The sequence below is a fragment of the Nesoenas mayeri genome (genome assembly GCF_963082525.1).
Source record: "Nesoenas mayeri genome assembly, chromosome: 1".
In the NCBI taxonomy this organism is placed as follows: Eukaryota; Metazoa; Chordata; class Aves; order Columbiformes; family Columbidae; genus Nesoenas; species Nesoenas mayeri.
The window spans coordinates 89,428,776-89,450,978 of NC_137541.1; the positions used below are offsets into that span (position 1 = coordinate 89,428,776).

Here is a 22,203-nt window from a genome sequence, read left to right on the forward strand (position 1 = left end):
GTGGGACATAAGAAACAGAAGTGATACCACTCAGTGTATCTTAAGTTTAGTGAAGTGTCATTTACAATTTTTCTTCTATAGGGTCAGCTTGACTTTTTTTGTGTATGTATTTTTGTTGTTTTTTCAACCAAGTACAAAGTGAGCACAGACATTTCAAAGTTTATTTTTCTTAGCTATGTGAAGTGTAATATTTGAGAAGTGTTGACCTTTCAGATACTTTAGTTTAAATACATGGGAAGAAACTGACTAATAATTTTAAAAATACTCTTAATTTTTATTTGTTAGTAAGACAAAACTTGTTGGTTTTGTACCTGCTTATTGCAAGCTGTGTGGGTGTTTTCTTAACTATTTAAAATGACAGTTGAAATGTTTAAGTGGAGATGAAGCCATTGGTCTATTTTTTGGTGCTTTTTTAGTGCTTAGAGTGTTTATACTGTTGTATACATGATGATTGAAGTGCTGTCATGCATAAGTATGCTTCAGGTGGTTTTCTGTGGGTATAGTGCTTCAGGCTGATCTCGTTGCTGCCACTTCAATGGGTCACTTTCTTTCACCGCAATCAGAAGAGATGGAAAAGCCCCAAATAATTTTTCTTAGAGTTCCTTGATTGTTGCCATCGATGCTGGTTCCCCCCAGCCTGTAAATGGAGGGAGAAGGGGCATGGTCTTGCAGGAGGTTCTGATGGTGGCCCATTTGGTCTCCTCACAGCCTCCCAGGGTCCTGGAAGGTGTCACTGAGCCCCAGCTGCACTGGATCCCATGGTCCTACATGTGCTGCTGTTTTCATATTGGAGCAGATGCCAGTTTGCTGTCTGTGTTGCCAGGTCTTGGCTCAGCCTAGCACTCCAGCACACAGTTTTGCCTCAACTGTGATTCAGACTGGATGAAAGTGTCTTATTCCATGCAGTTCCTGTCTCAAGGTAAGACAAGCTTGTGTGCTCTAGGCCTGTCTTACAAGTTGTCCGTCACAATCTCACATAGTCTTGAAAGCTCTTTTCAGACCATCCAGAACCAAAGCAGTATTAAGATGTCTTCTCCAGGAATACTTGCCCTGTACTAAGACACACCTCTGCTGCCCTGAAGGTCAGCCCAAGGAGGAGAGAGCTCTGCCTCGCTGTGGAGGACCCAGTAATAGAGCGTATTACTCATCACCTTAAGATATTTCTCCAGGGACTGTCTCATTCCCAGTGCTTTCAGAGCCTGTTTCTGCCAGCTGCTTTTCTGCCATCCTCTGTGGTGACTGCTTTGGGGAAGACATGGGAAGAAAATAAGCGAATGCATCTTAGGTACTCAAGAGGTCTGCATCAGAAGAGCAGGCTGTAGAGCTGTTCAGCAGCAGACGTTAGGATGAGAATCCCATTGCTTCCCTGCTTCCATGGTGTTTCCAAGACAGAGAGGAATATCAGTGAGATTGCTGTATTTGAAACCAGGCATGCACAAATGCCAAATGTGGCCTTGTATCTTTTGAGGAAGCTTCTGTGGTTGAGGTACTGGGTAGTGACTCAGTTGTTCTAAACTTGTTTTTCTGATCCTCCTAATGTAAGATTTGCCTGGAGGGGATGGGCCTTCATGGAGAAATAGATATTGCCTTTTAAAGGTGTGTTGTACTCCATGTGGAATTCTCTTGAGATGACATCAAGGAACTGTAACTATGGTTGGTCATGCAGCTGGGGGCAAGCAACCCACTTCTAACCTGCTGACTTTAGAAGCTTTCAGAGATGAGCCTGTGGCACAGAGGTGTGCAGCTGTTTTGGAAGCAAGCTTTTCTTGACTGTAAGTGCCTAGAGTAATGTATAATTGAGGTAGCTAAGCTTGTCTGCTTCCTGTTCATTCTCCTCCATCCTGAAAGCCAGGCTCCTTGCCACATCTAACTTAGCATCTGTACTTCTCTTTTCCAAAGTGAGTCTCCTTGTAAGAGTATAATTGGAAATTAGATAATTAAACTGTATTTTAAGAAGTTTTCCTGGTATTAAGTCAGTTCAAAATATCTCACATTAACATTTTCCTCTCCAGTTTAAATTTAGGAGGTAAGAAATACCATACTGGATCAGATCAGTAGTTCACGTAGCCAAATATGTGGTCTTCAACAGTGACATTGCTGTTCAAAGAGAACATGTGAGCACGGCCACTCCATGACTCACTGTCCTCCTACTCTTCTAGCATCCAATTCTCAGACTGGCAGCATTAGAGGCTACATCCTTGTCTATTCCCTTCAGTGTCCACTCACAATCCTGAGGCAACAGATTCTCAAAATTCCTTGCCAAGAATGTTGATCTTATCTACTGCCATCAGATCATGCAAGCTTTGAATAGATTGTACCCTCCCACTCCTCATCATCTTGCACCCAAGCTGAAGAGCATCAGCCTCGTCAGCCTTTTCTCCTAAGGCAGCTGTTCTCTTTAATCCTTTAATTGTCCTTTTCTATACCTTTTTGAATTCTATTCTGCCCTGCTTGTATGCTGTTCTTGTCTCTACATCTTGGTTCTTAAGATTGCAGTGCACTAAGTCTTTACATAGCAGCAAAATAGCTTTCTACCTTGTTCTCAGTTCCTTCCTGTTGATGTCCAATATCTACATGACTTTTTCACCAAGTGTTGCACACTGAGCCAGTAATTTCAGAGGACTGTCGACAATGACTCCAAGAGCACTTTTTTGAATCGTAAACTCCAGCTATAAATTTGGCATGAAAGAACAACTTTTTTTTTCCCCTTCTGGTGTGTATTGTCTTAGATCTGTCTGCATTGGAGCTCATCTACCACACTTTGCTTATTCAGTTTAGTGATGTCCTTCTAGAATTGACAGTCATTGCCATCGCAGCTGGCTGACCTGAAAAAGCTTCGGTTTAGCTGCAGACTTGGAGAATTCTACTGTGCACTTTTATCCAGGTCACTGAAGATGTTGAATAGAATGAGTCCTAGCAATGCTGCCAGGTCAGCTCCACTATTGACTCTTCTCCATAGTGGAAAGTCGACTATTAAGTCTTACCCTTGCTTCTTAGTATTTAGACAGGTTTCTGCCCATAAATGGACCTTTTCTCTATAACCAGGCAAGCTGACATCTTGCCATAGACTGTTAAAGAAGCAGCCTGGGCTTTTTTAAGGTCCAAGTATGTGTTTTCATTGGATCCCTTTTACCTGTTTGCTTGGAGTGCCAGCAGGGTTTTTCTTTGCCAAAGCCATATCCAATTTGTCCCAGCAGGTTGTTTGCTATGCCCTTATATCTGCAGTCTTACCATGGATGGAGATCACATTTACCAGTCTGTAGCTCTTAAGATTCCCACTGGTGTCTTTTTTTGGGAGAGCCCAGCAGGCCAATTATGGAAGAACTTTAAAGAAACCTACAAGTAGTGACAAGTTTCTTCTCCTGATCTAGTATGCCCACAAGCACCGATTTGGGTAGTGTGAAGTTAAAGCTCAATTATAACTAGAGGAGTCCTGCAGACTAGCTGTATTATGTTATATGGCATATTAGACCCAAATTAGATATATGGCTTCATGTAAATATGTATATAACACACAGTATTAACTTAATAGAATGGTATAAATGTGTGCGGGGTTTTTGGTTGTTGTTTTTGTTGTTTTCTTAAAAAAGCAGAAATGTTGATCTGCTCTTAGCACTTGCGTTAAAGGTAGATCCATTCTGACAGTGGCAGTACCTGTGTTAAGGCTGGCAAGCCCCTTGCCCCTTACCTTTTGCTGCTTTTTTTTTTGGTTTGTTTTGTTGAAGTATATATTTATATTAGTTTTCTTAGTGAGAAGGCTCGTTTTATTTTCCTCCACGACCCTGACCTGTTCAGTTCCCCACACCAGTTTCTTCCACAGCTGTCCTTTGAACTCGGTGAGATGATCTAGACTTGAAAGTGTATGTATTTTAATAAAAAACAGAGCTTGGTTTCCTTCCCAGATTACTTCATTGATGTTTATAGCATAGCCACACACAGATTCATCAGCATGATTTAGCGTGTGATGAATTATGGTAGTAGAGAGAGGAATAAGCTGCTGTGGTGTGTGGGAGACTACTTTATATGATTTAGCTACCAAAGAAAAGCAACGTGCCACTATACCATCAACTGTATGTAAAAACAGTAAGTCAGGAGTCCTAGCTGTGTTTTTCACACAAAACCACCTTGCAAGTGTGGCTACTGTGGTGATTGTGATGTTACTTGCTTGAAGCTCACTGCAGCCTTTTTTGGTACAGTATCATTGTTTAAGGGCAAATATGTAATACACAGTAAATGTTGACTTGTGGCCATAGGGTATAGTAATAGAATATTGAACTCCTGTCGCATTGCGTTGGTCTAAAAAGACTTGGGTTGGTGACAGAAGATCATGACTGAATCCTGATAGGAAGTGTGGAAGATAGCAAATTGCTCTTCTGCTTGAAATAGCCTTTGTTAGATTCAGATGTCTGTGGTGATGCTAAAACTGAAATAATGGAAAATACAAAAACATGTGCTTCTAAAACTGAAGTACATTGAACCAGTGTTACTACATAGTTGCAAGGGATGTTCTAGTATTGAAGGAGAGCCATCACATTGGAGATGGGAATGATGGCTGTAAAACCCTGGAGTTCAACTTGGTTGTACTAAGGTTACTAACATCTGCATATTAAACAATTCTTGTTGTAAAGGAAAAATCCTGTTAAATGTTTTGTTTCTCATAATCAGACTGGCTTAGGGTGTTTTTTTTTTTAGAAGATGGATTGGCAGGGTTTATTTTGTGTTGAACACGGTTACAGAGTGTTTATTTCCTCTGAGGGTATTTTGCAGATGACGTTGCACTGGTCTGTTCTTTGTGGCTTCTGTGGGGACTTAAATATCTGATGGGGCTGATGGTAGGAGGATGAGTTGTAAAATTAAAGTGAGTAACTGAAATCATACATGCCCTGTTTTTTAATAGTTGTATTTCTTATGTTTAAAACCTCTAAAGTGGTATTCTTAGGGTGCCTTTTTATTAATTATGTGAAAATCTTTGGATACTAACCTTAGTAGTTCCGGTGACTGATTTTTTTACCTAGTAATGATTCTTAGATTAATGCAAAGATCTAACATGCTTTACGATTTTGTTCATGATCAGTTTGCAAAGCTTATATTTGGGGAGCGTGTTCTTATCTCAGTTGTAGATCTTTCTGGTTTCATATATCAAGGAAATAATGAACTTCTCAGTTTTAAGAAATAACAATATAGTTATTTTGACAGTGCTCTCTTATTGTGTAAGACACTTTCTGCTTCCAAGCCTTAAAGGCTACAGGTCCCTGTAATGACCAAGAGCATTTTCTCCTCAGGATATTTCTAATACTGTAATAAAATGCCTTGACTTTCCATTCTTGATGCATAGGTTTGTGCCTAGATTCTTTAGTGATGAAGACACCTTCTGAAGTACCTGGAATTATGGAGGAAGCCAATCTTAATTCATCCTGTACAAGTATGATGCCTCCTGTTAATTTCTTCATCTGAGTCTAACTTTCTGAGGAATAATTCTGCTGCCTTGGCAAATGAGCCAAGAGTAAAGGCAGATGAAGACACATCATTGGGATAGATGGCGATCAGTCATTGAACTAAAAGACTTGTTTCTGGGTCACGTCAGTATTGCCGTAATCTTTTGTGTTGGAAAGGGAATGAGTTTATTTCCCAACTATCTAATTTTGATGAACTTACACATTAACCCCCCCGCCCAGTGATGAGCAATATACATAAAAATATCTGAAGGTTTTTGTTCTTTCCTTCATTTGTGATGCAGGCAGCATGCCTTATTTTCAGTAGTTCATATCTGCCATATCAGCTGTCAGACCCTTCAGATGTGGCAAACTGGAAGGGGCAATAGTTGGCTAAAAGGTAGATCCTATTTTCCAGTCATCTTAAGGAAGAAATAAGTCTTTTGAAAAAATTATCACAAATTCCAGAACTGTTCACCAACTCAGTTAAATGTCACTGTTTCGAAGAAAATACTAGGAAGAGAGCTGTTTCTCCTTAATTGCACACTGAATTGTCGTGCTGTTTGATCTAAACTGAAATTCTAGGTTGGTTTTTTTGGTGTTTTGGGTTTTTTTGTTGTTGTTCGTTTGGTTTTTATATATGCAAGTGTAAAGGAAAACAGAATGTAGAGTTAATTTCTTAGCAGATAAAGACAATTATTTATTTGATAGTTAGAAAAATACGTTTATTCAGAAGAATGTTTTTACTGAAGGAAGAGTAACAAGTGTATTTTGTAATATCTTTATCTAAACCGAAACATCAGCAAAATTATCTGCTTTCTTTGTTGGCTTTTGCCATAGCTTTTTAACATGAGGAGTCTCATCTTGCCTTTGCTGAAATCCTTCTGTGATAAATTTGATTTATGCATTCATTGCCCCAGTGCCAGGCTGTAATGTCTTAATATAATTTCACTGTGGGTTCGTGCGTGAGTGGCTGCTACTTTGGAAAATAACTTATATTCCAGACTTTACTTCCTGTCTTGGCCAAAATGCGAACATTCAAGTGTATTCTATATGCTCTTTTCCAAGAATTATTTTAATCTCTAAGTCAACACTATTTGATCTTTATCGTACATTACTGTGATCTTTTCCTCTTCCTGAACTTGTGATAGGTGTTTTAAATCTTTGTTTAAAGATATCAGTCAATTTTACATTAGATTGTTTCTGTCCAATCCCAAAATTAAAGATGAATTTCTGAACAAGGTGAAGACTAGTCCTGGATGCTGCTTAGTATGCATATTCCTTAGCCATCCTGGACTTTGAATAGAATTGTCACTACTTGTTACTGTAGATGTTGAAATAAAGTGTCAGCTTTCTACTAGGTAGTCCTTACAATGATGTGCTTTGGAGGTGTCACTTCTCCTTACAATTGTTCAGAAATGGTTGGCTGGCTTGTTGCATGTAGTATCTTCAGATATTGGGCTGGGTTTGCAAATCAGAAAGAAAAATCCAGAGATACTGACCTTTCCAAGCCACCCATGGCTGGGGGTGGGGAGAGTGTGCTGGGATAGCTGTCCCTGGGAGCTTGTTCTGTTTTATGCTCTTCTGTAAACACTATTTGCTGCTCTAAGAGATGGGAAAATGGGATAGATGAACCTGTGCTTCCTTTATCTTGATATTGTATCTGAGTGTCTTTATCTGAGCCTTTCTAATAAAGGTATTGTATTCTTCAAAGAGCTTTGTTTGTGAGTTACCATCTTCTGAGCCAGGTAATTAAACACTTGTCTGTAGAAGAATATTAGGCTGCTCCTCTGTCTTTACTCTGAGTTGCGTGTCTGTATTATTGTGTTGAAAGTAGCCTCCTTATCTGGACCAAGATAAAGCATTGCCATTATTGTTCAGTCATAGCAGCAGTATAAAATAATAGGCTACATTACCTCCTTCTGGAAATTGAAATCTTTTGCATGTACCCACAATCTTGGCCTCGTAACACCTGGTTTATCTTGCTTGAAATTCCTAGGATGAGGCTATATGTAAGAAGAGAAAGACAACCTACCAGGGCTGAGACCTGAGTCTATTTTCCCTTCCCTCAAAGATGATCAAGTGTCTTATTAAGAGAACTTAGTGCACTGATGGCAAGAAAGGTTCAAGTGCTTTCAAAACCTACACAGATTTGGAACAGCGGCCCTTGAAAAACGTCCACCTCTGGATAGGTATACAACTTTTGTAGACATATATAAATATTTCTTCATATTTGCTCTTGTGTTTTCAGGCTTATCTGCTACTTAGTATCACTTATCTTCTGCCTCATCATATCTTCGGAAGTGATACTCTCTTTGTCTGGCATTGAAATGGCTAGAATTTGGGAAAGATCTGTTTTTGCTAGTTTTCTTCTTGCCTCTGTGGTTGAGAGGAAGTTTTGCTAAAACAGTGCTGCTCTCCTCTCCCTGTTTCCAGATACCCATCTCTATTTTAGGATTTTGAGCTCCAGCATTCTTCCTTAACAAACAATTACAGGAACAGTTCTGAGAATTCCAGCTATATGTGTAGAGTGTCCCTGAAAACCTGAGTCTGCTCATGTGCTGGTAGAAGGGAATTGAATCCCCAGATGTTTGGGCTCATTCTTATGAGTAGAAATATTCCTTCTGTTCATGTTTATGGAGAAAACTAACTCCCATTGTGTAGGATTTTGTTTTAGTAAAATCTGTATATTGCAATAAAATATTTGGAAACATCTTCTGTAGTTTGAATTACATTATTGTCCTTTCACTGCAGGGGAAAAAAACTCTTATTGAGGTAAGGTGTATTGTTTCTGAGAGAGGAAAAATAAACTTATTAGTATGTTTAAGAAGACTTAGGAGAAAATAATACCATTAGCTAAAGCGTGCATTTTAAGGTGGGATAGTTATTGTCTGGAATAAATGCCTGTGCTGGTGTAATGTGATGATGCTTCTACTTTTGTTGTTTTGCTTTGAGAATGCAGTGGATGTGATGCCCAGGCACCATCACACTGGTTCCCCAAGCCTGCAGGTAGACTCAGTCAGCCTGCCTTTGTTGCAGGCCGTCATGAGGAATGGCTCTGGCCTTACTGCCTGCTTCCATCTCTTTTGTCTGCCAGCATGAGTGCTCTCATTGCTACGGGCTGAACCAGGGCAGGGACTTTGGTTCTTCCAGAAGCAGTTCTGATCCTACTCACCCTCTGATAGCAGCTGCTTGATACCTGGACCGGCGCAAAGCCGTGCCGGGGCACAAGGAGGGGTGGGAGGACCTGCCCTTCTGAAGGCAGCCTCCTTTGTGGGCTGCAGCTCTGCTGTGAGGTTGAGACAAAGGATGTGGTTTTATCTTACGCTTAGCGTGGTTTATCGGAGCTGAGGGGAGGGTGGGAATAGACAGTAAGGAACAGTCTTGATCTGTTTCTTCCCCTTGTCAGATCTGACAACTGCCTGTCCTCAAGATGAGTCGGTTCAACTTGCTGGTTTGAGGCTTGTTTCATTTTGGAGATGGATTAGTTTGTCAGATCAGGAAGCTGAACTGACTCATCCTCAGGCTACAAGATTGCCAGATTTGCCATGGAAGGAGTGTGAAGGTGGGAAATAAGACCATCCTTTTGGGCAGTAGCCCCCGCTTTGATCACATTATGTATAATGCAAAAATGCGCTTAGTTTCTCTGGTTACCTTAAATAGCTTTAGAGATGTCCAACACTTGGTTCTCTTGTTCTTTTGCCCTACTATTTTTATTACTTTAAAATAAAAAAGCAAGACTTGCCAATGATGAAAAGCTAATGCATCTAGCTTCTAAAATGCTGCCTCATCTGTAATAAGAGCTCCTTCACCAAGATAGCTATTCCTGCTGTGGAAAATATCTGCATTGCATTGATGGCAAGCCTACAGTTTCTTAATTGAGATAATGCTCTCCTTGAATGCAAAACCATCTTTAACCTAAACTGACTCATTAAATTTCTGTGTAGTTCTGTGGTGTAATCTAAAGCAGTAACTTGGGTCGGACCTGGAGGCTGTGTAGTCTTAGAGCTGGTCTGTATTCTGCTGCATGAATTGAATAGCGTGGCACACCTCTATTTTACTCTCTTAACCCTTCCACTCTTAGAATGGTGTTCAACCACAGGTCATGGTTCATCATAGGGATTCAGATTAGCTACTGCTCACTTCTTGACATTTTTTTTTACCATGGTACTTCCCACCAAAGCTGGATGTCGGTTCTGAACAGCTGGCAGTTTTCTTACTCCTCCAATGTTAGAAGACAGGCATCAAATGAATGCCTTAACTAGCTTCACCTGTCTTTCTCTTTGGAATTTGGCTGCTGTATCAGATTCCAGACAATCTGTTTCTCGCTGTGATTTCACTCCCTAGGTTGGACTCTGGGTCTGTGATGCTGTTTCCTGGTCTTACAGGGAACATCATGACAAGTACATGCTGTATTTCTGTGCTGTGTTCAGTGAAGTTGGAGAGTAAGAAAACATACCAAGTCCTAGTAGGGCAGAAACTAATTGTGGGGTGCTTGGCAGAAGGGAAAGATTGCAAAGCCAGAAGTAGAGTCCTCTGATGTCCTGGAGAGTAGAAGAATATATTAGAACTTCTAGGGAGGTAGAGCTCTGCCCCCCCCCCGCCCTGGAAAACTGCAGGTTCAAGCAGCTGTTGCTGTTCACTGCACCTGGGTTTTCAAGGCTACCTGTGTTACTGATAAATACAGAAATTGCTCTTTTTTTTAGACAAAACATTTGAGGTTTGAGAGTGCAGCATTGCGACAAGGATCGGATGTTGTGGTAGATCACTGCAGCGGTGTGATATAGAAGGGACCTTGCCAAGGAGACTCCAGCAGATGTTGAACTACACTCTTCTTTCCCTGTTCCTTCACCCATGGCTGCACAGTCTGGCAGGGCTTGCAGCGGCCACAGAGAACTACCTGGAGGCTTTGCCAGCCTGGGCTGCCTGTGGTGGTGGCAACAGCAAGTGCTTCATGTGCTCGGAAAACTTGTTTGGTGCCTCTCTCTGTGCAGGAGTAATCTGATGGTAGTTCTCCAAATTCTCTTCTTGCTCTCCGCTCTATCTCTCTTCTCTCTCTCTCTGCTTTTTCACTTTTTAGTATGGTGCTGATGTTGTTCTTTGCTATTTTGGGGGTTTAGGTTTGTGTTTGGTATTTTTCCCCCATGTCTCTTTGCTGTGCTTTACCTTCCTTTTTTTTTTTTTTTTTTTCTCCTCCCTTCCCTCCCCTGTTTCCCTTTGGGTCTTCTTTCTTCATTTCTTCCTTCATTCTCAAATGACTGTGGTGATTGCCTGAAACAGCTCGCCATTACACTATTATCTCTGTGGGCCATGCTGTCTGAGCCTAGGTCTGTCCGTCTGCTCTGTAGGCTGGCGTGCAGGTGTGCTGGGGCAGGAGCTGTCTCTTGTTCCCAGTGCTGTGCCTGGTGCAGTGGCATCCTATTCATGCTTGATTCTTAAGCACCACTGTAATAAATACGATTGAAAGATTTCTTATTTAAACCTCAGTAGAAGAACAGAGACTCCCTGTGGAGACTCCCTCTAAGATGTATTAAGATGATCTTAATTTGTGCAAGTGTGTGGTGGGAAGGGTCTTGGCAACTTGCGGCTACTGCAGGTGGTGATTCTGTGTGTTCTGCTTAGTGGTATGGTCTTGTGCATTAGAAACCCCTTAGTGGATGCAGAGAGAGAATGAAAAGGGAAGAACAGTGATGGTCTGTTCTCAGGGATTTGAGATGTACTTGACTGTGTGATATTAAGTACATTTAACTGGATTCAAAAACTGTAACAAATTCAGCTAAAACTGATCCAGTCATGTATGCAGCAAGTAGATAGCATCCTACTGTAGTGGTTTACAATAAAGTACTTTAATGGTTTACAAGAACCTACTTTAGTGAAAGCTTTACAGGTCATAGAAGATACTTCTATTGGAAGATTGGAGGCGGCCTAGGAATTCCCCTAATGTGCTGTTGATCATTTGTTAGTCTTCCAGTGGAGGGAGATTTGGAGTGTCTGACAGCACTCTTGAAGTAGGCATGTCAGTAGGTGCCCAATGTTGGATTCACTTGCTAGGAGACATCAATAGACTTGTTGAGGGTGAACTGTTGAATGGCACGAACAAGTGGATAAATACGATCTGTTTGTAACTTGGGGTTCTCTGGTGCCCTGTCAGGGTTCAGTTACAGGGGTTTTATAAGTTATTACGTGTCAGCTGAACTGCTATAGTTGTCTTTGGAAAATGTTTGCTAAATCATGTTCCCTGATGATGTAAGAGGGAGGAACAACTGAAGGAAACTTCAAATAAGAAAACCTAGAACTGTATAGGCTGAATTTCTCAGCTAACAATTTACTCAGAACTATACAGCAAAGGGGGTTACTGTTGAAGCCACAGTCTTATGCTAAAAACAATGTTGTTATGCTGTTTCCACTCACTCCCTGTCTCTGTCCTTGTCTCTCGTGCTGCCTTTAATTTGTGAAGTCTTTGGGGCAGGAATGACCTAACCTGAGATTATGAAGACAAATGCTGTTATGATCCCTTCAGTACTCGCTTCCTAATCTGTGGAATCACTTTATCTAAATTTAAAGTTGATTTATATAGCTAAATAACTTTTATGGGGTGGGTTTGTCTGTATGTGGGTGGGGAGAGAGGAGAACGGAAAGAGTACCTACTAAAAATAACTTGTTAATGAGCATGAGATTGCTTATGAAACCCCACCGGCAGCCAGTGTTTAGATTACCTTAATTGTATGTTTCTGTATTTTTTTTTCCAAAGCAGAAATTTTAGTATAGGTATTCTGGTGCATATTTTGTATATTCTCAGGAAAAAAAAAAAATGCTGCTCCTTAAAGTAATAGGGAAGGGTTCTGCCCCTCATCCCTTCTCTGCACCTCTCAGTGTTAACTGCAGCTTGAGAAAGTTCTCTTGCTTAGGAATTTGCTGTGGTGGTCTACGTTTGCCTTGACAGAAAGAGTAGTCGAAGCAAGCTATGTGTTACTGAGAGAGATGGTTAACACAAGCCTTAGATGTGCCTCGCAAAGATGTGGGCACTACCTTTTATGTGGTGCTAGGAAGGAAGGCGTTAGTGAGATGAATCTTTGGACACTGCAAGTAAACTTTTGGATTCACCTGCTTGGTTATAAGTCAGTGGGATGGTAACCTGCTGGGATTTTTTTGGTGGCTGATTTAGGCAGCTGGCCGTTGGAATCCCATCTACCACAGCTGGATCCAGGGGAGGTCATCTGATGGTCAATGTGATAGTGAAGGGGCAGGATCAATGGGGCTTTTCCCATCCTTTTTCCTGGTGGTTTTTTGTTGTTGGTTGGTGGGTTGGGTTTTTGTTTGTTTAGCGTTGTTTTCTGAATTATTCAGAGTCAAGCTCAGGCTGGGGTAGCTGAGTACAAGTGCATGGTCAATGTTGTGCTGTGCTTGCTTTGGCTTCCTTAATTAAGATCTTAAAAGCTTGTAGAAAGTCAATGCCTTAGAGCTTCATGTGACCTTGTAGTGGACATTTTCACAAGCCTATCACGTGAATGTTCAGGGACCTGCCAAGTACCCTGTTCATTTTTTAAAGGCTTGTTTACAGTCTTTAGCATTAAGCTTTCAAAGAGAGTGAGTTGAATGCCCCCTCCAAAAAACTATGATTACCTCTAAATAGAGACTTAAAGCTTCAATGGCATTTGGAATGACAGAACTGAGACACAGTAAAGCGAGGTTAAATTTTAGTGTTGTTTTTGTTTTGTTGTTTTTTCAACAGATAAATAACAGGAAAAAGTGTTCCTGCATCTTGATGTAATTTTATGCATTTATTGTTTAACTATAGGCATATGAGGCATGTCATTACCTGTCACAGATTCCTGGAAATACGTTTAGTTTCTTTTTCCTTGACATACTGACCTCAAAAAGACATGAAGACAGAAATCAGTCGAGTTGCACACTGTTTCATTTTTATAATGAAGCTATGTTGCCTTTCTGAGCTGTTACTGGTTATTTCGTAGTGATGGTATAGTTTATTTCACTAGGCAGCAGTCAGTCATTGCTTTTGTGTTTACTTTTTACTCCACTGCCTAGTTGTCTGCTGCATCAACTTAGCACTTAGTATTTTGAGTTTCTATTGCCATTTTAGAAGCTGTTGAGCAAAATGCAGAGGTACCAACAATTTTGGGGGCTTACAGGTTTTGCCTCCTGGAAGATTTTGAAATTGATTGACATCTAAAAGCATTACTGTCATTTGGTGCAAGTGGAATGAATATATATATGTGTATATTTTTATATATATATTTATTTTTTTTTTTTTTACTTCCTTCGTGTCCAGCTAGAGGCAAGGCCAGTTTTGATTTCAGGATGGAGTGTTTTAAAAGCCTTTTACCTTAGTGGTCTTTGAGCTGGCAGTTGTTGCTGGAATTTTTCATGATTATTTACCTCTGGATTGAACTGAACAGAAGTGAATTGACACATAATTAACTGTGACTATCATTTGGTCATTAATGATAAAGCCAAAGAATGACTGGTTTACCTCTTCATCATTTCATCATTTATCACTTTACTATGCTTTTGTTTAGATTGAATGTAGATTTTGACTGTTGTAGAAAGCAGAATATTTGGTGTTGAAATATGGCACCAATGCATTATTGCTGAGTAGAAAAAAATAGTTTATGTTAGTATTTAACCTTTCTGACCTTTTGATGACCCATGGAGTCATTATATTCATCCTGTGTAGGCTTTCTTATTTCAAGCCTGGCACTTCAGAAAAGATTTCAATCTAATTTTTTTCTTAATTGTTACAAAAATGACCTTAACTTTCAGAGTTTTTTAGAAAAAATAATTTTCTTATTAATTTTGTCCACCCACAGTTGTGTCCCAAACTTTTACGATTTCTTTTTCTAGTCATTATGTGAAATATCTTCTTCACCTTTGGATAAGAACCCTCTCTGAAATGTCAGTTCCTTCAACAGGTAGCTTTTAGATATAATCCTCCAATGTCTTCTCTGTGACTTAAATTGCGTAATCACTTCTGAATTTTAGCTGTTGGGGTGAATACACTATTCCAGTAGCTGTTGTGTGGATGCCAAATAGGAAAGAGAACTTTTTCTTGTTCCTTGGCTTATGTATCTAAAGATTGCTTTAGGTCTCAATAGCAAAGTTGTGCTTAGGTACTTCTGTCTCTGCCCAGATGCCCTGCAAGTCGAAGTTGATGACTCTGCTGTTTGGGTGTCTTTACTTGGTTTGGTTGTATGGCCTGTCACCTTGGGTCCTGGATCCTTCTTAATTTGTTCATGAGTTACAAAAGGAGGCCAATTGTTTATTCGTTGAGAGTGCATAACTCTTTAAATCCCACGTCTGAGAACTTCATAGCTTTTCTTTCAGGGTGTTTATAAAAGCACTAAGTGTGAGGCAAAAAAATTAAAGCTGGTGGGGCTTCATACTATATTTTATTATATCATAGTTATGTTGAAACTCATGGGCTAGTGTATTATAATTTGATGAATAGTCACGTTTCTTTCTGTATGTGTGTTTCTGTAATTTAGGACGTGATAGCAAGTCACAAACCTTACCAAAGTCACAGTGCTTTTGCATCAATGCTTTTTCTCCCCTCCTGCTTCTTTTTGCAGATGAACCTGTAATCTGTATTATGGAGTCTACGCAATATGGTCTCTGTAAACCACTTCACTGTTACTTTATTAATTATCAAAGTAGCTGGTATGGCACTTAATCTGAAATTGTTGTCAAGCTTGCAGGATCATATGGATCATCTCATTTACATTTGAAGTTCTCCAAGTGTTCTTATTCCTTTCAAAAATCAGCATCACTTCTCAGACTTTTTAGCTAGCTCTTCCAAAATCCTTGGATACAAATCATGAGATTCTTCTGATTTTTAAGTAATGTCTGATGGCTGCTCTTTTAGTGTGTTATTCAGTTACAGTCAAGAAGTAAGATGACATTTTTTGTGCTAAAACAAGTGTGTATGTTTGTGTATATATATATGTATATATCTACATATATATATTTAGTGAATGCTTCTGCCTTCTCTGGGTTATGATTGGCACACTTAAAGGTTTTTGTTCGATGTTTGACCTGAGCTGTTTTTGAAATTTCAAGGACTTCTTTTTGGGGGGTAAATTTAAAAATCGAAATGCATTGTGTTTTATTAGACTCCTTTATTTGATTACCTGAGTTTTTCTGATTTGGTCCTTGAATGTTCATGTCTATCTTTTACTGTTTCCCACTTGGTAACATTCATGCAGTTCACTGATAAAGAAAGGAAGCTGTATAGTAAACCAGTTCATAAATACTATTTACTTTTTCCACTGTACTGGTTCATAATTACTAGCTTTTTGTGAAATTAACATTTTAAAAACACACTAAGGAAAAATATTAGAAAAATGTCATGTAGCACTGTGATTTCTGCTGCTGGCAGTGTGTTGCCTCAAGCATATGTTGCTCATAGTGAAGATACTCAGAGGAGCCAGTGACCTCCTTTTGCCTTTGCATGCCACCAGCACGTATCTAAGAAGGCAGGTGTTTTGTTTCATAGCCTAATCTGATGCTTGGCATCGGATCCTAGCAGATAACTTTTCTTGTGCTTTCTATTAAGACACTTGTTTCACAAAGTATTCAGATCTTTTGACCTTCTCAATTATCAATGACTGAAAAAAGCCAATGCAGTTCTGATAGACTTCCATCCCCTTCTGGTCACTCATTTCTCTATAGATAGTTGTGTCAGCTGCTGTTTGTAACCTATTCAAATTGGCAGCATCTGGATTCAGCAGTGTAGGGTTTCCATGGAAGTGACTTGTTGACTATATTGAACATTGAGCAAATTAAGATGAAAGAGTGTGGAGAAGCCTTAGACTTTGTAAGGGGAAAAGTAGTCAATATTGACCTAATATTGAGCCATATCCTAATAGGGAGGTGGAACTGAGAATTAACAGATCAGAGAATATAGCAACATGGCCTCAGACATTGTAGGGAGCGTGGTTTAGGTCTGTGAGGTTTTATTTTAGGACTTAAAAATCAACCTAAGTAACATCTAATGGGGGGACCTGTGTGCGTACCAGTGAAGAGCACTATGGCAATTGGAGGACGGAAGTGAGAAGAGATGGGTGAAATCAAAAGAAGAGGAAAAGGAGTTTGTAGGCAGTGCAAAGGATTGAGGTTGTGTTTGAAGTAGGAAGAAAGCAGCTGTAAACATTCTATTTATTCATTGCTGCTTCCTTTCAACTTCAAAACATATGGCAGAGGAGGAAGAAGGTGTATATGTAGCTGAAAGAAAAAAGAATCATAGATCTCTGACTGTGTATATTAACATGTGTTTGTACTGCTCAGTCAGAAGCTAAACACTTGAAGGAATATAGGGCATGTGTGATTTTTTTTTTTTTTTTTTTTTTTTCCCCCGATGTGATTTTGGGCCTTCTCCAGGCCCATTCAAGAGAAAGCATGGGGGGGCTTCTGATCAATAGCAAAGGACATATTTTATGGTCTCTCAGGGCTGAAATGAGTTTTATTGACTGACACCTACATTTAGTCATTGGCAAAAAGTATACATGCAGTACACTTGTAGGATGGTCAACTTTGCACTAGTGGTAGGAATCTGCAGCTGGTGGGATATTCGTGTGATGAAATGCTCGTCTAGTAGCAGAATCCCTTGTGTCACCTGGATAAACATCTGCCACAATTTGTTTTCTTTAAGGTGCATGCCTCTTGTTTCCAAATCATACATATATTTCATTAAAATAATACTGATCCATATTAATTTTGATTCTGTTGCTGAATTGTATAAACAAAAGACAGAATGGAATATATTCAGCTTTTTTTTTTTTGAGTGTAAAAAACTGAATTAATACTCAGCTTGAAAGGGTAGGTGGCCATTGGCATTACGTAAAATGATGACATAAGCCATTCTAGAGTTATACCTAGATACTGAAAAAATAGAATTAGAGCTTGCACTGGTGCCCTAGTAAACTGTCATCTTGTAAGTGGAGTATTTTCTTCTCACAAATGGATGAGTATTCTCTGCTTTCAAACCACTGACTTTACCTAATGCTCATGCTTTGTCCCATACAGTTATTGTGCTAAAGATGGGAAGTGAGCTAGCAAATCAGAGCATTTGAGAATTAAAATGTTGCTTTCATGCACACAGCAGACCTCTGGAATAACTATTTCATCAAAAAACATCCCCAAATACCGCATTTGGATGTTAAACATCCAAATGGTGTGGAGAAATGCTTTAAGCTTTTGCATGAAATGCACCAAGTGCTAATACAAATGTATTACAGAGTCATAGCTAGCTCTTTTTACTTGTGCTTCTGTCCTGCATGTTAGAAAGGTGGTTTGCATAGATAACAGTTGTACAGTCATATGAATCTGCCTTTTTGTTACAGTAAAAACTAGGTCATATTGCTTTTGGACCCAGAAAGCAACTTCTTTTGGACAAATGTGTTATATTCTGTAAAAACTGTTTAGTATTCTGGTGTTTGGTCCTTCCTCCTCTAGTTTTTCAATGTAATGTTCTAGTTCAGTTGTAGATCTATAGTCAAAGGTGTTGAAAGTATTGTGTTTGACAATGCATGCTTATCTACTGAGGCCACGAAGTCCGACAGTCCAAAACAAAGTAAGAGGTGAAAGGCATGAGATGAAGTGTCTCGGTTTCTTGTTAAGACTTGCTGTGGTATAATGCTTCTTGGTGTTTGCTATTAGGAGTTTCATTTTGGAGGTACTGAAGATTACTGGAAAAAGGTGTTTCCGCTATCTTTTGTCTTGCTGAGGCTAAAACCACTATTTACCAAAGCTGTTTAGTGAACTCCTTTTTATGCTGTTTGGCTGGCAAGTCAACTTTTGCTGTCCAGACAACAAAAACTGGGATAACCATTCTGATAATCGGGGAGTCCTGGTGGACAGCAGGATGACCATGAGCCAGCACTGTGCCCTTGTGGCCAGGAAGGCCAGTGGCATCCTGGGGTGTATTAGAACGGGGGTGGTTAGTAGGTCGAGAGAGGTTCTCCTTCCCCTCTACTCTGCCCTGGTGAGACCCCATCTGGAATATTGTGTCCAGTTCTGGGTCACTCAGTTCAAGAAGGACAGGGAACTGCTGGAGAGAGTCCAGCACAGGGAAACGAAGATAAAGGGAGTGGAGCACCTCCTTTATGAGGAAAGGCTGAGGGAGCTGGGTCTCTTTAGCTTGGAGAAGAGGAGACTGAGGGGTGACCTCATTAATGTTTACAGATATATGAAGGGTGAGTGTCAGGAGGATGGAGCCAGGCTCTTCTTGGTGACAACCAATGGTAGGACAAGGGGTAGTGGGTACAAACTGGAACACAGGAAGTTCCACTTAAATATGAGAAGAATCTTCTTCTTAGTAAGGGTAACAGAGCACTGGAACAGGCTGCCCAGAGAGGTTGTGGAATCTCCTTCTCTGGAGACATTCAAAACCCATCTGGACACGTTCCTGTGTAACCTCATCTAAGTGTTCCTGCTCTGGTGGGGGGGATTGGACTAGGTGATCTTTTGAGGTCCCTTCCAATCCCTAACATTCTGTGATTCTGTGAACCATGTATGGTCTTCTGATCAGTATGTGCATCTGTGCAGTGCAGTGAGTGGCAAAATAGGCTTGGGGTCCCTCGATGCTGCTGTGATACAAATACACATTATTTGTATACTTTGAAAAGCAAGGAATTGTTTTACTCTAAGATCAAAGCTATTAAAGGTGAATTTTATTCCTACAGTCCATCAGCATCAACTATTCTGAAATAGAAAATAACTGAAATTCTTAACAGGCTGCTTTTTTTAAAAGCTTGGTGTTCTTACAGTGTCTTCTGTGGATACATTTGTGAGAGCCATTGTCCATTGAAAGAAAGAAGCCGGGAGAAACATCTAGGAGACTTAATGCTCTCTAACATTCTGGTGAAGAAACAAAGTAATTCTTGGTGTAACTAATTAAAGCATCAGTGCTTACACTTTCAAGCACTGAAGACTTTAACAAGTTTAGTTAGGAACTATTTTCTGTGGACTTAAAGGAAAGAATGTAGAGCTGACTGGCTTCTCATTTAAGCTCTGGAGACATTTCACCAGGTCATTGCAGTGCCATGCTGGGAAGGCCCACCTGGCATAGCCTGAAATTCAGGGTTTGCTTTTGCAATCAAGGAGAACCCTAAGAGAATTGCAGCTTTGATGGGTGTCCTTAGAGTAGATCTCTTCATACCCAGTATTTCAGATTTCAACCAGTATTGCTAGGAACAAGGTTTTTATCTCTAAGACTTCAGTAGTCTTGATTTTTGGGGAACAAACTTCAATGACAGTAGTCTCTATAGTCTGGCCTTGTGACCAAAGCCCAAAAAAAAAAGCCGCCCAAAAAGCAAGGAAGTAGTGGATTACCTTTTAAATTAGAAGGTTTGTTGCAGTAAAACAGGTGTTGCCTGTTTACATGTGCTGAGTTAGAATGCTAATCATAGAATAGTTGGGCAAATAAAATACAGATTTACTGCTATCAGATTTACACTTTGAACTTGTTTACTTAAAAAAAAGTTGGTTTTCATGTCCTTTCGTTTCCTGGCTTCCTTCCATTTGTTTCGTACAGTTAACAAAAGGGAGGGTGAATTTTCCATGCAGCTTCAGTCTGCTTCCATTTATGCTTCTCTTTCTGCCTTTGAGCAGACATTGGTCTCGTGGTCTCTCTTTCCTTTTTTTCCTTTTTTCCTTTTTTTTTTTTTTTTTGTGTGGTTTCTCTGTTTTCCCCTCAAATGTGTAAATCTGCATCTCACCTTGTCAATATTTTGCAACCTGTGTATTGCTTGGAAAGTAGTTGACACCCTTTGCACTAATGAGTTTTATTTATTTTTAATTTGTTCCATGGAACAGTTGGATACATAAAAGCAAATAATTTGTAGGGACCTCAGAGGTAACATGAGATGAGTAACAGTTAATATGGATTTTTCAGGAGTAAATCATGCCAAGCCAACCTACCTTTCCTCTGGATCTTACAGGTACAGAAGAAGTAGTAGTAGGTGTTTGTATCTTGACTCTAAAGTTTTCAAACACATTTTCTCATGAGAAGCCTGGGAAAACAATGCATCACTGGAAATCCCCTGAAAGGTGAACAGGGTGGTTTGCTTATTTAGTTTGAGCATAAAAAGAGGTTCAAGATAAAATTAGGATGAGATATTTAATGGGTTTTTGCAGTCTTTAGGCCATCTCACAGCAATCACCAGTTTTCACAAATTTGTTAGATAAACTTAGCATCCTGAAATGGATTTCTTTCTGAGGTGACTCTAGGCTTGAAGGAGGTGACAAGCGGGCAAAAGAGTGTTCAGTAATCTTGGATGCAGTTCAGTCATGACAAATGCAGAATATTAGGCTTTGATAAGAGTAATCAGGTGTATGAGTGGAAAGTGGGTGAGGATGGGACAGGCAGCAGCTCTGCAGAAGGAAACTTGGTACATAACTAACTGACCATGAGTCAACTGGGTTGCAGCGTTGCACAAGCTGCAAACACTGCTGGGCTGTACAAACAAGGGTGTTGGAAGTTAGACACAAGAAGTCACCAGCAAGCTGAGTAGAGCTGAGGTGAGCTTCCTCTGCAGGGTTTAGTTTTGGGTGCTGTATGTGAGATTTTTAGTAGTGAGGGGACAGGTCGCACCAAGAGAAATCACTTCTCTATCACAGTAACTTTCCTTGCAACAAACCCTCACATATTTGAAGAGGGGGGATAGGAGGAAATAGGGCACAGGGGAGCTGTGCCATTTTACATGCCTTCTGGGAGTGGAACAAGGAGCTATTTGTTTAAACTGCACTAAAGGTGATTTGAACTACTTGCTAGAAAAGTCTTTCTAAACGTGTGAGTAGTAAAGGACTGGAAGGGACTCCCTGGGGAACTTGTGGAAAGGAGGTTTCTTAATAAGCAGATGTGATGAACATCTCTGGAGTGCAGTTTCTGTAGAGTTGCAGGGTGACTGCTGTGGAACAACAGATTCTGTTTTTCTTCCTTGCAGCTGTATTTGATTTGGTAACCTAAACCATCATAACTGAAGGGCAATAAATGCCCAGTGTGTGCTTGCAAAATGCCTAAGATTTTGAACAAGGGGAAGTGCTGTTGGTGATAACAGTGGTGCTAAGGGTAGATAACAGCGGCTTTATCTTTTGATGGCAAAGTGGCTGGGAAAGTGCCTGTGTGGTTGGCTGTGGGCTGCTGAAACCCACAGCTGCTGCATCTGCACCAAAGTTCATTCACCTGTGCAATACCCGCCAGGGTCCTGCAGCCTGAGTGCAGGTCCCTGTCTGTGTTCTGGTTCATGTCAAGATGCGAGCTAAATGCGTTCCATTGTCATCCTTCTCCCCCTTCTCCCTCTGCCCCAGAGCGTTTCTCCCTTCTTTGCAAGGAAGTCTGGGCATGGAAGAAAGGAGGAGTAGGACTGGGCTGTACAGTGCAGCCCATGTTTCACTTCAGGTGCATGCAGCCAGTTTTGACAAAGGTTTTGTTTTCTAATGGATGCATGCAAGCTGAAGCTTAACATGTAGGTGTGTTTGTAACAAACTTTGTAATGCTTCTGCTTCTTGTTGCCAGATATATGCCTGTAAAGGACAGAGTGCTGCCCCGCAGGTTATACTAATAGTTCAGTTTCTTCAGTTACAGGAAAATGCAGGGAGATGCTTCATTTTGGTAACACAAACAGCACTCTGTTTAATACCACTTATCTTAATCAGAAGCAGAAATAAGTACTTGTCTTAGTCATGCATCGCATTTTATTGCTGAGCTTTTTGCTCCTGGAAAAGGAATATTTTTGTTAGCAATAATCTAATTGAA

The 22,203-nt window shown here is 40.2% G+C and overlaps 1 protein-coding gene across 1 annotated transcript in view; it reads left to right on the forward strand.

Moving 5' to 3' along the window:
* GSK3B (glycogen synthase kinase 3 beta) overlaps positions 1 to 22,203 on the forward strand; it is a 151,519-nt gene that overhangs the window by 35,282 nt on the left and 94,034 nt on the right. The window lies entirely within an intron of this gene.